Source organism: Lutra lutra, chromosome 3 (genome assembly GCF_902655055.1).
Source record: "Lutra lutra chromosome 3, mLutLut1.2, whole genome shotgun sequence".
NCBI classification, from domain to species: Eukaryota; Metazoa; Chordata; class Mammalia; order Carnivora; family Mustelidae; genus Lutra; species Lutra lutra.
Genome location: NC_062280.1, coordinates 697,253 through 711,645, shown reverse-complemented (window position 1 = coordinate 711,645; position 14,393 = coordinate 697,253). Strand labels below are relative to the sequence as shown.

General features: G+C 40.4%; 1 protein-coding gene across 4 annotated transcripts in view; it reads left to right on the top strand.

The window, feature by feature from the left end:
* Positions 1-14,393, top strand: part of CALCRL (calcitonin receptor like receptor) — a 93,443-nt gene that overhangs the window by 40,008 nt on the left and 39,042 nt on the right. The window lies entirely within an intron of this gene.

Here is a 14,393-nt window from a genome sequence, read left to right as displayed (position 1 = left end):
TCTTTCTTCACCACACACGGACACACGAACTTTTTCTTCCCTGGGGATGGTGTGGGCGGTGCAGAGTCCCGACGGCACCACAGCTCCATATTGCCACTATTTTACATTAGAAGACAACATTATGTTTTAAAACACAAGACAGTAAATTGTATTGCATTAATTAATAACAAATTATTAAATGTTTTGTGTGTTATTATGTTCTGATTATTTTGAACGAAGAAATAAGCTTAATCAGGAGCCACGGCAGGCTTTGCCTGCTTTCTCCTTGAACCGTTTACATTTTGCACTCGCACCATCTTATCTCCAGCTAGTCACCCTGCTCTCTCAAGGCGATGCCTCCAATAGCTTCAGTTTCACTGGTTTCTTCATCCAGGAATCGGTTAAGCAAATAAAAACCAGCAGTTGATAATGCAAAACAAGTCTTCTCAGGGGATGGGTTTGTGAAAATGCATGAAAGACTTCACTTCTTTAATATTGTTGTCCTGGGGATCTAAAGAAATGATCTGAGAGGTTTAACCACAGGTATTTATTACCATTTTTAGAGGAAGGTCCTAATATATGTAGGAAAAGACACCTCCTGACAGAGCTAGGGTCAGCAGTGTTACGTGCCCGAGCAAGACAGTTTTGATCAGAAGGTAAGTGCTTTTGGAAGCAGTGCCTTGTCCACACTCCCTTGAATGTGGTGATACCATGCCTAGGATGGCGGATAAAGTCCTTCTGCAAAGACTGAGTTGACATATAATTTTACTTAAAATTACAAATCCTGTCACTGGGACCAATTAAAGCAAACCCAGGCATTCCCCGCTCTGCACAGGGGAGAGAGATCCTTCTTAAGTACTTGTCAGGTCCCCGAACGGGATAGGGGATTGTGTGAGTGTGTTGCTAAGAGACATTGTGTCATGCCCATCTGAGAGCTAAAGACACCCAGGGAGAAGGGTGCCTGGGGGCCTCCGTCAGTTAAGCGTCTGCCTTTGACTCAGGTCACGATCTTGGGGTCCTGGGATGGAGCTCCAAGTCAGGCTCCCTACTCAGTGGGGAGACCGCTTCTCCCTCTGTCCCTGGTTGTACTTCCCCTGTTTGTACTCTACCAGTCACTCTTTCTCTCAAATAAATGCATAAAATCTAAGAAACCCAGGGAGAGTTTGCAGGTTTAATTTCTGCCTACAGTCCTAGTTCGTAGATACAGCAGCTCGTATCCACAACCAGAGGTGTGAAAACCTGTGCCCTCTGCCCTACATCTCACTTTCTACCGCTTTCCTGTCTTTTCCCACCAGCCCCCCATTCAAGTCCCTACTGTTGTTTATTTGTTTGTTTGTTTGTTTTTTAATTGTTGTTATGTACTGCCAGAAGCAGCACACTGCTCAGTGAGGCCGACAAGGGCAACGTGGGAGTTTTCCTCCCATTGTCTCTATCAAGAAGGCCCTTGAGCTGTTTTTTTATCTTGTACTGACTTTGGTCATCACCTTCTTTTCCCCCCCGAGATGACCAGGGTTACTACTGCTCAGAAAGACTGCTGGTGGGGAAACCCTGCTCACGAGGGAGGCAAGCACACGTAGTCCCACCACCCAAGTTGCAAGCCCGCCCCAGCAGGGCATGAAGATTCATTTGAAGTGACCATGTCAGACCTCAGGACGTGCTGGAGATTTTCTTTCCCTCCAAAAAAAAAAAAAGAAAAGAAAAGAAAAGATCAACGTATTAGGTACCTATTAGGTACCTAGGGAACCATTCCATTTAGGTTATCTTAACTTTTATTAAAGAAAAAACATCAATTCTGTACAGTGATTTTTTTTTTCTCTTTAATAGGAAAAAATCCTAGTGTAGTGGACAGATTCTACGCTTGAGTCTTTTGGGAAATCACCTCGTTTCTTCCGTATTTTGCATTTTCATGAACTGCGTCGTCTTCAGATGCAGTGGGGAGGGCGGTCAGGTTGAGAAAGCGATTCACTCTGGCAGGGAAGGCCTCCTGCACCGTGTCAAGCGTGACAAGGCATTTTTCTCTTTAACACATCCTGGCCCAGTGAAGGCTGAGATTCAGAAAAAGTTCCTGACGCAACATTTGAGCAGGAAAGAAAGCTATTTTAAAAGTCTTTTGGGAACATGTTTGTGAAACAGGAAAAAACATACAGTTGCGCTGATAATAGCCCCGTAAAGGTTCGACTCCCTGAAGCGGACTTGCCTCTCTCCTCCCAGGGATGCTCTTCCCAAGCCGCGGTGCTCGCTCAGCTCAGTTCGACAGCGAGCGCCCTCCTGTGCCACTGCTTTTGCGCTGGAAAATCGATTTCTAAACCACAACCCAGACTTAGTCACAGGAGTAAATAATTAAAAATCAGCCGTGCTTGGTATGTACAAGATGACGGATGGCATGGAGCACATCGTGCGACTCTGCGCCCAGCAAAGGTCCCAATGACTCGGCCGGTTTCCACCCTTAATTCCCCAGAGAATCTCGAGTCCCACAGGCTGGCACCTGCCCTCACACAGTCCCCGCTCGTTCTGGACCCATGCCTTTGTTTCCTAGTTCCTTGTCCCTAAAACTCTGCACCCGTCCTCTATCAGCACGTGTTCGTACGCTGAGCTCCTTGCACACGGGTGTTTGGAAACTGCTCTCGTTCCACTCACACACTCAGCTCAGGATGCACCGTGCGCTCCCTTCCCATGTGACAGTCCTTCTGGACAGTCCCGCCGTTTGCTATTCTACTCTGTGCTGATGGGTGTGAACTTTCCATCTCAATGCCCTCCCTTCATGGATTTCCAGAACCGTCTGCACAAACTCCCAGGCACTTTCTTCTTCAAAATGTCGGGTCTGTACTCAGATACTTTCCTAACCCTCACCTCTTCCTCTGCTCTGATCCCTGTATTAGTGGTTGGACCTTACGCAGATATTCACGGTAGAATTTGGGGAATCTGCTTAGGTTTCTTACACTCCTGAAATTCTCGTACAGTTGAATATTCTCCGTGTCTCTGTTAAATATCCCTTTCTGTCCCCATCATCGTTACTCTTGGTTCTAGGCTTCATGATTATTTTCTCTCTTCACTTACTTACGAGTCACTACAGCATTCTAATTTCTCTCTCTACAACTACCCTTGTTGCCATCTTTGAATGAACCCTCCTGCTTCCTTCTTTTCTTTATTTTTAAGATTTTATTTATTTATTTGATGGAGAGAGAGAGAAAGCAAAAGCAGGGGAGCAGTAGAGGGAGAAGCAGGCTCCCCCCTGAGCAGGGAGCCCGATTCGGGACTCGATCCCAGGACCCTGAGATCATGACTTGAACCGAAGGCAGCGGCTTAACCCACTGAGCCACCCAGGTGCCCAATCCTCCTGCTTTCTCAGATGAAAAACTCATCATAGCGCTCTACTACTATTATTATTACTTTTTTTTTGTAGCAGCATTAACAGGTCTTTGGGATACTTGTTGTTCCTTAGGATGGTGCGTGTGGCAGACGTCACTGATGGGTCAGAGCCTCTCACTGAGGCCAGACTCAGGCTTATTGCTGCTAATCGCAGTCGTGCTAATCACAGCCACAACACATCAAAGCGGATTTTTTCAAGATGAAATCTTGAAAACCAGCACATCAAATCTAGATTTTTCTAGATGGAAATCTCTAGCCTAGAACATTAAACAAAAACTCCTCAATGTGATAGAAAATGCCATCTCTAATTTGCTTCCCTGCCTCCCTGAAAAGCCTCATCTCTCTGTACCTGTGTCTCGCAAGCACCTGGAGCATCAAGTACTGATTTTTAAAACCTCCACTGGAGTGTCCTGTTCTCTATGTGTCTCTTGCTCTTTCCACATGGGTGTGAGACACACGCATAAACCACTCCCATGTAAAATGCATCACTCATCTGATCAAACACTAAAAATATTTATTGGGGTGCCTGGGTGGCTCAGTGGGTTAAAGCCTCTGCCTTCGGCTCAGGTCATGGTCTCAGGGTCCTGGGATCGAGCCCCGCATCGGGCTCTCTGCTCAGTGGGGAGCCTGCTTCCTCCTCTCTCTCTGCCTGCCTCTCTGCCTACTTGTGATCTCTGTCTGTCAAATAAATAAATAAAATCTTTAAAAAAAATAAAAAAATATTTATTGATTACCTAGGACACTCCATTATCCATATTTGTACATGCCTTTCTTCTCTTACAAGGTTTTAACCAACTCTCAGAGCCAAAACTGCATCATTTCTGGGTCCCCAGCAGTTAACATTGCTTTTGGAATATCTTGGGTTCCAAATGGCTATTTGGATGACTGAACAAGTGAACGAATGTATTCAAAAACACGAAGATGGAATGTTTCATGTTGAAAGAAATAGAGATCCTGTAAAGAAACAAACTCTGGGATCTCCAGGGCACCCAGGGGCTCAGCTGGTTAAGTGTCTGACCTCGGCTCAGATCCTGATCCTGGCATCCTGGGACCGAGGCCCCTGTCCGGCTCCCTGATCAGGTGGGGTCTGCCTCTCCCTCTCCCTCGGCCCCTGCCTCGATCCCGGGAAGCTCCCTCGCTCTCTCTCAGATAAATAAGTGAAAGCTTATTCAACACTGTTTGCTCCTTTACAAAAATAATGGGAAATGTGGTTAATTTTAAACAACGTGTGTATTTACCTGAGACATACCCACAGATCTCTCCCTTCACTCCTCCCTCTTTTCTCCATCCTTCCCTCACTTCCCTTTCATTGAGTAACAACTTCACAGAAGGGAAATAGTTGGGGTGCGAGTTTTTTAACTTGGGTTAATTTCTAAGAACAAACTAAAGTTCCTTAATTTTTCTTGCTAATACTCCCATTTGTTGTTTCTTTGTTAGTGTTTGTAATAACACGAATGAAATATGTCACAAGTGGAATCAAATATCGACAATTTTTTTTATATAAATTGTCAGTTTCCCACCCCTGTAAGAAAAATAAAATAAGACTGTAGAAATGTAAATAAAAGAAGTTACTGACAGGAGAAAAGAAATAAACAATTATAAATTCTTTAAACCTAAGGAATATTTTCTAAGTTTATCACAATAGCTTTTGCCTCAATTATGTATGATGGTTAATTTTTATAAGCTAAAATTTTTATCTCAAAAGAAATATAATATTTTTTGTGTATGAGCTGGGAAGTAGTTTCTGAAAGCAAATTTCAAGGAAAATGTACTTTTCCTTATAAATAAGATAGTTCCAAACATGTAAAATAGAGTTAATGCACCCGTTGAAGGCAGAGTTTACGTCCATGTGATGCTCTGTAGATTAGGCAGGTTTTTGCTCATTGTGCTTTGTTTCATGGTGTGAACATTATCTCTTGACAAAGAAGAGAGAGGAAACTAGATGTTCTGCTCAGCACAGATCTTCCCTCACATACACATACTTTTTCTTGCATTTACTTTTTTAAAAACAGCTTTATTAACATACAGATCATGTGCCATATAACCCACCAACTTAAAGTGTAGAGTTCAGTGATTTCAGTGCACTCACAGGACGATGCAACTATCAGCATGACTTGATTTTAGGACACTCGTATCGCCCCAGAAAGGGTCCCTGTGCTCATTAGCAAGCAGTCCCCATCACCACTTTCCCTCAGACCCGCGCAACCACGAATCTGGGCTCTGTCTATAGATTTGCCCTTGCTGGACATTTCGCATAAAACAAATCATACAGTATGTGTTTTCTGAGATTGGTTTCTTTTACTTAGTGTAATGTTTACAAGAGAAGGTTACCTTCTCCTCCTTGCTTTGCAACTCCCAGAAAAAAGATGTCTTCCCTGATAACACTAATAGAAAAGTCCTAGAGAGAATACTAATGATGTGGCTTGACCGTGCTTCCACGCCCAAACAAACCAAAACCAGAGGATTATGCTACTCTGACCAGATTTCAGTGACTTCCTACCTCTGGGACCAGGAAGAGAGGCTCACTTGAACCAGAGGGATGGATTCTCTGCTGGAAAGAAGGGTTCGTTTTATCAGGAAACAAGGAATTGTGCCGGGTCAACAGTATCATCAGAGTTCTTGTGCTTCCCAGATGCTGAGATACGCTAGGAGGTACTGTATAAGTTTGATTTTTTAAGAAAAACTGAAAGCCCCAAATAACAGAAACACAGTGTTGATGGTGAGCTATTCTGTTAAATTAAAATTCCAGGAGAATTATATGTTTTCTGATTTTATTGCCCTTGGAAGAAAACATGTTTTCACATAGAATTTGACTCCTGACTTTGTGAAAGGGAAATAGGTGTAAAGCTCATAGTGCAAAGAGCTGGAAAGATATGTTTTGTTTCTGTGCTCTTTGAGTAGTAATTCTTTCCATATTAGATCTCCTGGAGGGAGAGTGTTTCCATCAAGTACAAAGCCTTTTTTCAGTCTCCCTCCCACCTTTTACTAATTGGGCTGAGATTTGGCCACTTGCCTCTTTCAAATAAAAAGAAGGTGACCAAAATCACCGGAAAATGGCTAATCATGCCTACAATGGGAAAATTATTCCCAAGAGTACATACTTCAGAGTGTAAAATGAAGTCCCAAATTTAATCACAATTTTGTCTGTCTTTAATGGCTATTCAGCTATTCAACCTGGAATGTTCGTTAGATAAGCAAGTAAGCATAGAGTCAATATATTTTTTTTTGTTCCAATACAGTATTAGCAAATGCTATTATAGTCAACCTAAAATTAATCTCAAATTTGGGAGATTTTATTGCTTGTGTTTAATTGGATTAGCATGTTATATTCTTTAAGATGTGAATATTTGATTAAAATGCAGACAATTTGCTAGATCTTTAGTTTATGTACGTTCAGTATTGGGAAATGCGCAGTTATGTTAACTAGATGGACTTCATATTTGGGAATATTCTTGCTACCATTCACTTTATTTGATATTTTCATAACTGACTTAAATGACTGAATAAAAAATGAGCATATTATATCTAAAGAAGATAAACTCACAATGCATAAGACCAGCCCTTGAAATATAGGGTAAATTCCCATTTATGATGCTATAGAAATTGTGGCAAATAACTCAAAAACATGTATAACCTTGGTTATGTTTCTAAAAATTTTAATGTGATATAATAATAATAATAGTAATAACAGTAATATCTAACTTTACTAAGTTCTAAAAGGTCGGTGTACTTTATCTCATTTTATTTTCACAATAGCCTCTGGTGTGGGAGCTGTTTTGCTAGTGAGAAAACTATTCTTACAGAAGTTGTTTAACTTGGAAGTGTGAGCTTGGGTTGGGTTTTCAAATCAGAACTCCTGCCTCTACTTATCACAGTTGTCCTTCTATTAGGCTAATTATTAAGCATCGGGTGGATGTTACTTTATTTATTTTATTATCTTCCTGGAAAAGGGAAATTGTGTCATTGGTCAGTAGGCAATATTTATATTTTCTTAGCACATGGAATTTAATAGTTGTAGTTAAACTCAGATGTCTCTTCAAAATAAAATAGTTTTTGGAGGTTTTTATTGACTTTTTAAAATTGACTATTAGATGTGTTTTTATATACTAAGTCATTCATGAGATTTTGATGAATTAAATGTAATAATCTTTCTTGCTATTTCATTGGTTACCTTGTTGAGTTTATCCATTGTTGAATCATTCCTTAACATGTCCTGTAATTTTTGGAGCTGTATAATTTAATTATTTTTTTTAATCGATGTCATTTCTTGTTAAAGGCAAAACATATGTATGTTTGCCTTTAAAACATATGTAAAGGCAAACCCCAATGTATCCCAAATTCGTAAAGAGTTGGCTTCCAGTCCCAGGAGCATTTAGGCTGTTGTAATGTTGATGACAGTAAGTGTACGTTGGCTTAGATGAATCAGTCAGACCCCACTCTGAAGAAGTCTGGCAAGGAGGCTTATGAAGAAGTATGTTTGCTTTTTTAATTTCAGTTTTCTGCAGTGGAGAGGAGAGAGCTAGACTTATCCCAAACAGCCTTTCAAAAGTAAGAACAGCTCTAAAAAGAGGCATTATATGAAGAGCTGAAATCAAAATGTGATCCTTTTGGCCTAGATGCCTTTTCCTGAATTCTCATGTAGCAAAAGAAAAAATCATGGGTCTATGTTCCAATGTCTTAGATTCAAACTCAAAGTCCTTTGGACAGTTAGAAGGAGGAGACCTAGGGAAAGTCCTGAGCCAGAAAAAAACAGTGTCAGAAAGGCTTGGTTTCGAGGATATTTTGGATTTGGGTTAGTTTGAACAAAACTGTTCCTCCTGCCTTTTACATAAATTTTGAACCCTTACCCAAGGCTTAAATAATCTTATTCTACTCTTTCACTTTACAAATGAGATATCTGGGAAGGTATGTTACTTGCTCAAGCTCACCGAATGGCTTATACTGGCTGAGGCCTGGGACTAACTTCCTGTCTTAAAGGTTGGTGAAATCATCTCTCTTTAGAACCTTATGAATGAGTCCTTAAATATAAGATCACCATTCTCTAACTTGATAAATATTTTTGTTGAGGAATCTTAACTTATATTCACTTCCATCTTCCTACACAAGTAGGTGAAAGTAGATGCTCAAAAAATGCAGTAAGATGATTAATTGAATTTCCAGAAGTATTTCTTAAATTAAAATGCATGTGATTTTATCTTGGTACCTTACCAGAATGGCAAATCTGAGTTGTGAAGCTGTTTACTCATGTGAGTTTAAAAAAAGTAAAATATCCCAACTTTACTAAGAAAAAGAATCAAAAGAAATTGCATGAGAACCCATAAAAAAGTGCTTGATAAATGAAAGTGAAATGAAATGTGCTTAGACAAAATAACTAAATAAGTGAAACAGAAACGTACCCTGCACTACTTTCTAAATCTTAATTGTCCAAAAATGACTCAATTATCTGAGTCAATATAATTTGGTCAAAGGGCTTTAGATTTAGAGTTGGAGAATCTACATTCTTAGCTTGGGATTGGCCCTAAGCATCTGTGTGCCCTTGGCCAAGTCACTAAGATATGGATGAGATAGGAAGTATGAGATTAACGTTGCTATGACTAATTGAAATTACAGAATGATAAAGATAATAACAACAGCTTACTGGGGGTTTATTATAAGTTCTTCACATCTACCATATGATTTAACACTTAGAACAACCTGGCAAGATGAATGATGATAAAGATTCTTGGCAACATTGATGGAGCCACTGTCTGTGTACCCCTTCCCCTGCCAGAAGTGGTGTCTCTCTGACTCCAGCACCTGTCTCTCAGGAAGCATGCACAGGACGCTGAAGATTAAGTACTGATTTTCTAGTTGGCTAAGCCAAGGAGAAAAGAGTTGAAATGATTTTCTTAAAATCACCTAACAATTCAGGAGCACTTGGAAGATGTGATCTTTGCACCATGAGAAATGTATTCTAAAGTTAGGAGGGATGACTAGCCAGTTGCGAAGCAGAAAGTCGCCACTTACATGTGACGGGAGAATGTAATTTCTGATCAAGTAAAGATGTTCCGTTTGGCTGTAACAAGTTGACACCGATGTATTATAATAAATGCCACACATTTATGGCATCACAGCTCCATAGGTCAGGGGTCCTGTGGGCTTGGCTAGTTTTCCTGCTGCAAATCTTACAAGGCCCAAATCAAGGAATTCTCTTCTGGAGGCTCTGGGAGAAAATGTACTTTCTGATTCATGCAGGTTGTTGGCAGAATTTAATTCCTTGAGGTTGTAGAGCTGGGGTCCCGATTTCCTGGCCGGCTGTGAATCTGAGGACCACCTTCATCTCCTAGAGGGTTCTTTCCAGTCTCTGTGCGCGGGCTCTCCAGCAAAGCCGCCAACTGTGCCATAGGTCTTCTCCTTCCTTTTCTTCCATTGCATCTCCGTGGCTGACTGTTCAGCCTTCCTCTTCTGCTTTGAAGGGCTCCGGTGATTAGTCTAGGCTACCAGGTGCTTCATGGTAATCTAGGATAATCTTCCTGTTTTACGGTCCATAACCTTGAGATGGCAGGTTCTGGGGATTAGGGCATGGAAATACTTGGGACTGATTATTCCGGCCACCACAGAATCCTTCTGTCTGCACCACTGATTCTGAACTCCAGCTCCATACTAGAATCACCTTAGAAACTTGAAGAAAATGTTCTCCCTAGACCGCAATCGATATGAGCACGCCCGAACACCAGTTTCTTCAACTTCATTAAATTCATTGTGTACATAATTCATTCAAACACACTTTTGATTTATTCTCTTTATGCCTAAGGTTTGGAGTTATAGAGGTCAACACAATGCACTGTGCTCACAATCTAGTGGCATAAATAAACACACAAAAAAGGAATTACAACGTTAAAGGATACATTCTATTAATTTACTTTTTTTTAAGTTTTATTTATTTATTTGTCAGAGAGAGAGCACAAGCGGGGGAAGCGGCAGACAGAGGGAGAAGCAGGCCCCCCACAGAGCAGAGAGCCCGATGTGGGGCTCGATTACAGGACTCTGGGATCATGACCTGAGCCAAAGGCGGTCGCCTAACCGACTGAGGCACCCAGGTGCCCTAAAGGATATATTTCAAAACAGATTTAAAATAGATTTTTGAATCATTTGCTGTGGGAGTTCTGAGACATTTATTGTTCCTGGGAACATAACAGACTCTTTTGCTTGAGTTATATTTGATAGGGTTTTGTTTGTTGGTTTGTTTGTCTTTTCCTGTAGTAAGCTCTATTTTCAACGGGGGCTTTAAACTCATGACTTCTAGATCAAGAGTCACATGCTCCTCCAACTGGGCCAGCCAGGTGACCCCTTAGTAATTATCTTTAAAATAGTCTGGCAGGGGCACCTGGCTGGCTCAGTCCATTAAGCAAAGGTCAGGTCATGATCTCAGGGTCCTGGGATCCAGCCCGGTGTTTGGCTTTGCACTCACCGGGGAATCTGCTTAAGGAGTCTCTCTCCCTCTCCCTCTGCCCCTTCCCACCTCTCTCTCAAAAAAAAAAAGTAAATAAATCTTTGAAAAAAATAGAATAGTCTGGTAGTACCTAGAGACCGAGGAATATGAATGTGTCCAGGTTTTAGCATGGTCCAATGAGGTTGTTGTATTCATGGTGTGCTCCCCAAAATTTCAGGCCAAGAATTTCCTTAAAGTCTTCCTAAAAATGCAGATTCCCAGTTCTTCCCCCAAAGATTCTGATTCAGAGGGACTGCTGTGCAGCCTACAACTTCTAACGTGGTCAGCGACATTCACCCACTAGCCCACAGTCTGAGGAGCAGACAAACAAACAAACAAACAAACAAAACCCTACAGAGCTTTATGCTCCGCCAGTGACTCAGTTCTGGAAACTATGGAAGCCCCGAGTGAGACTATTTTTTTTAAAAAAAACCTTATGTTTGAGTTTCTTACATCAGTAACAGATATTTAGGAAGTGGTCCTTATATTTTAATTTTCTTACTGCTTCATGTATTGAAAATGTTAAGGACATTATAGGCCAGAATGGGGGTAGTGACTGAAAACCTTGTACTGTATATATTTCTTAAAGATTTCATTGAAAGTAAAGACAGTAATTTGCAAGGATAATTCTAGCAGAAACACTTAGGTTTTGCCCAAAACAAAAAAACAAAGGCAATGAGGAGAAAATAGAAGGTAACCCAGATCTTATACTTTGACATTTTTACTCAGTGGCACAATCTCTCACACAGTGTACAATGACAGAAGATTCCATTTGCCTTCCAGGTGTGGAAGACTGGGTTGGAGGAGGGCTTATTCCCTATTTTGATTTCAGAAAGGTAGCACGAGACAAACCATAAGAGACTCTTGATCATAGGAAACCAACTGAGGATTATGGGATGGGATGGGGTCACTGAGTGCTACACTATATGTTAATTAATTGAATTCAAATTAAAAAAAAAAAGAAATGTATGTGTTGAATATGCTATAGGGGAAAGGCGTGCACTAAATAGAAAATCCTCAAATGAGGTACATGAGATACGTGCCCCTGTGGACCCCACTTTGTAGTGACTGGATAAGTAAGGGGAGAAGAAAACATGGCAGAGGTCCCCAAAATACAAGATATTTTGGAAATGGAGGGGTGGAAGTTGTTTGGTTTTGTTTTCCTTAATCTTGGAGCAAACATACACTTTTAGTATCAGGGTTAGGTAACTCAACTAAAACTAAGAACTGTTACAAAGAAAAGCACATTAGTAAAAAGTGTGTACAGGAATAATAAAATTTTTAGAAAATAAGAAGCAGGTTTGCAATGTACCGCTATGCATTTATAGGATTTAAGTTTTTGTGTTCTGATAACTTAGTACTGATTAAGTCACACTGATTTGTAATTTTTTATGCAGAATAAAACATGCTTTACACCGAAGCAAGCAAAAAAGATTGGTTGAAAGTTTTGGACTTGGAAATGTAGATCCATGAAAAGTGTCTTGTAGTACAGTTCAATGGTAATCTTAGGAAATGAAACCAGAATGAGATTACATAAATCCTGAGTGCCTAGGAAGCTATATTTCAAAAGTTCTTTGAGGTTTTACAATATTCTTCATCTTCAAAGTTCTATGATGAAATAAATCATTTTTACTTTATGTTGGTGATTCTTTGGCCAAAAAATGAAGACAATTTAGAAATAAACTACTATTTTATTCCATGTGTACAGTAAAGAAAATTATTTTGTTTCTAGTAATAGAACCAAATCTTCCACTTTAATTTTGAGAAGTGAAAATATAACAGTACTGATAGGTTCCATGAGGCTAGCAGTTAGAGAAAATGCCAGTAAGGACGGTGAGTACCATTATGATTACAAATTCACTTAAGAGTTTAAATTAGAGCTTTCTTAGTTTTGAACAAGCCCTTTTCCTACTAAACAAATCTGAGGACACTTGGAAAAACCCACTGGCAGATTTAGTCATTTAACATGACCCTTCATGGCCTCCTTCATCTCTCTTTAGAACTGAATGGGAACTACTGCGTCTCACGAGACAACACGCGACTCGGTTGTCAGTAGATTATTTAACAAGACATTTACCATGATTTGCCTACCAGCTTTAGTCAGTTAGCATCAAATATATTTGAGCAAAGATAAATTCAGAATAAGCTAAATAGAGAAGAGAGAAGCCCTTGCTGAAGGAACATAGTAGAGGTAGCAAGCAAAGAACCACAAAGTTAAAGTGAGGACACAGTTAGGTACAGTCACACACACTCTGGGAACGGCGGGGCCATCGCTTCTGCCGGCCGGACATGCGGTCTAAACCGGCCTTCAGGTGTGTCTTCAGTGGTGTTAGCTGCACGCCCAGGCACGAGCCCTCCATTACTGACCTTGAGAACCTTTGGCGAACGTGGTGATGGCTCTGTCACTGCCCCTCACCACGTGGGTCTGCCACAAGGAAAGCTGGTAGGTCCTTTGTCAGAGGGTGACTCACAGGAGCTGGATGACCACGTGAAAGGGTCATCTTTGGATGTCAAGGAGCGCAGGTGCCACCATGGGTCTGGGGACGGCCCTCTAAACTTGCTGCTGCATCCTTGATGACACCGGGGCTGCAGACGGCCCCGACTCGGGGTGCTGCACGTGCACACACGGCAAAAACCAACCTTGTTACAGGTAATACATTCTCCAGATCATGAAGGAATGGGGTAAAGAAGGAAGCTATGAAAGCAGAATAGCTACATTGGTAAATATTTCATGAAATGAATAAAATCTTCTTAAATTGCGGGCCAGAATAATCTAGTAAACACAGGGAGGTTTTTTACTGACATACTTTTTGGAACTCTGTTTTGAAACCTCTGATTAGATAAGCAATGCACATACCTACAGGTGTCGGGTGAAATGTTTTTTCAAATATACAGGGTTTGGCAAAACTCCAAACATGGTTCTGAAGCACTTTTTTGAGCGTAGGTCTGTATTATAGTTAGTTTAATCCTGACTCATGTGTAAATCATCAAAGCATTGTTTCATAAAAAACTAAAAAACTTCCAAATAGAATAATACTTCTTTACATTCTTATTGGTGTATTTCTGGATCACATACATCCATATACAAAGGAATGTGAACTACCAATGCCTTAAGTTTGGCTTCACCTTCATGAAGACTTCCAAAGTCAGTAGAGCAAACTACTGTTTATTCAATGCCCAAACAGTCACAGATCTTGAAAAATAAAATTTTCAGCACATTGCTTTTTAAGAAAGTAAAAATGCTAATATAAGACCTTTTTTCCCCCTAATTTTTATTGTTATTTCCCCTAATTTGTAGATTCCAACATTATCAAAGCCTTCTAATAGAAGTAATGGCACTTATTTAAATTTATGATTATTTTTCTCGATTCTAAGTTTAAAGATCCTAAAGTAGTTTTTTGGTTTGCTTTTTTTATTCATTTACTCATTTATTTGTATAGCAAATGGAAATTAACTGCCAGTCACCAAAGATACTTGGAGTGATCAGCTATGGCTCCTGAGAAACCATACCAGCAAAAGAAATGGGTATATGTCACCAAGACTATTAACACATCCTAAGACGTTATTAAAGAAA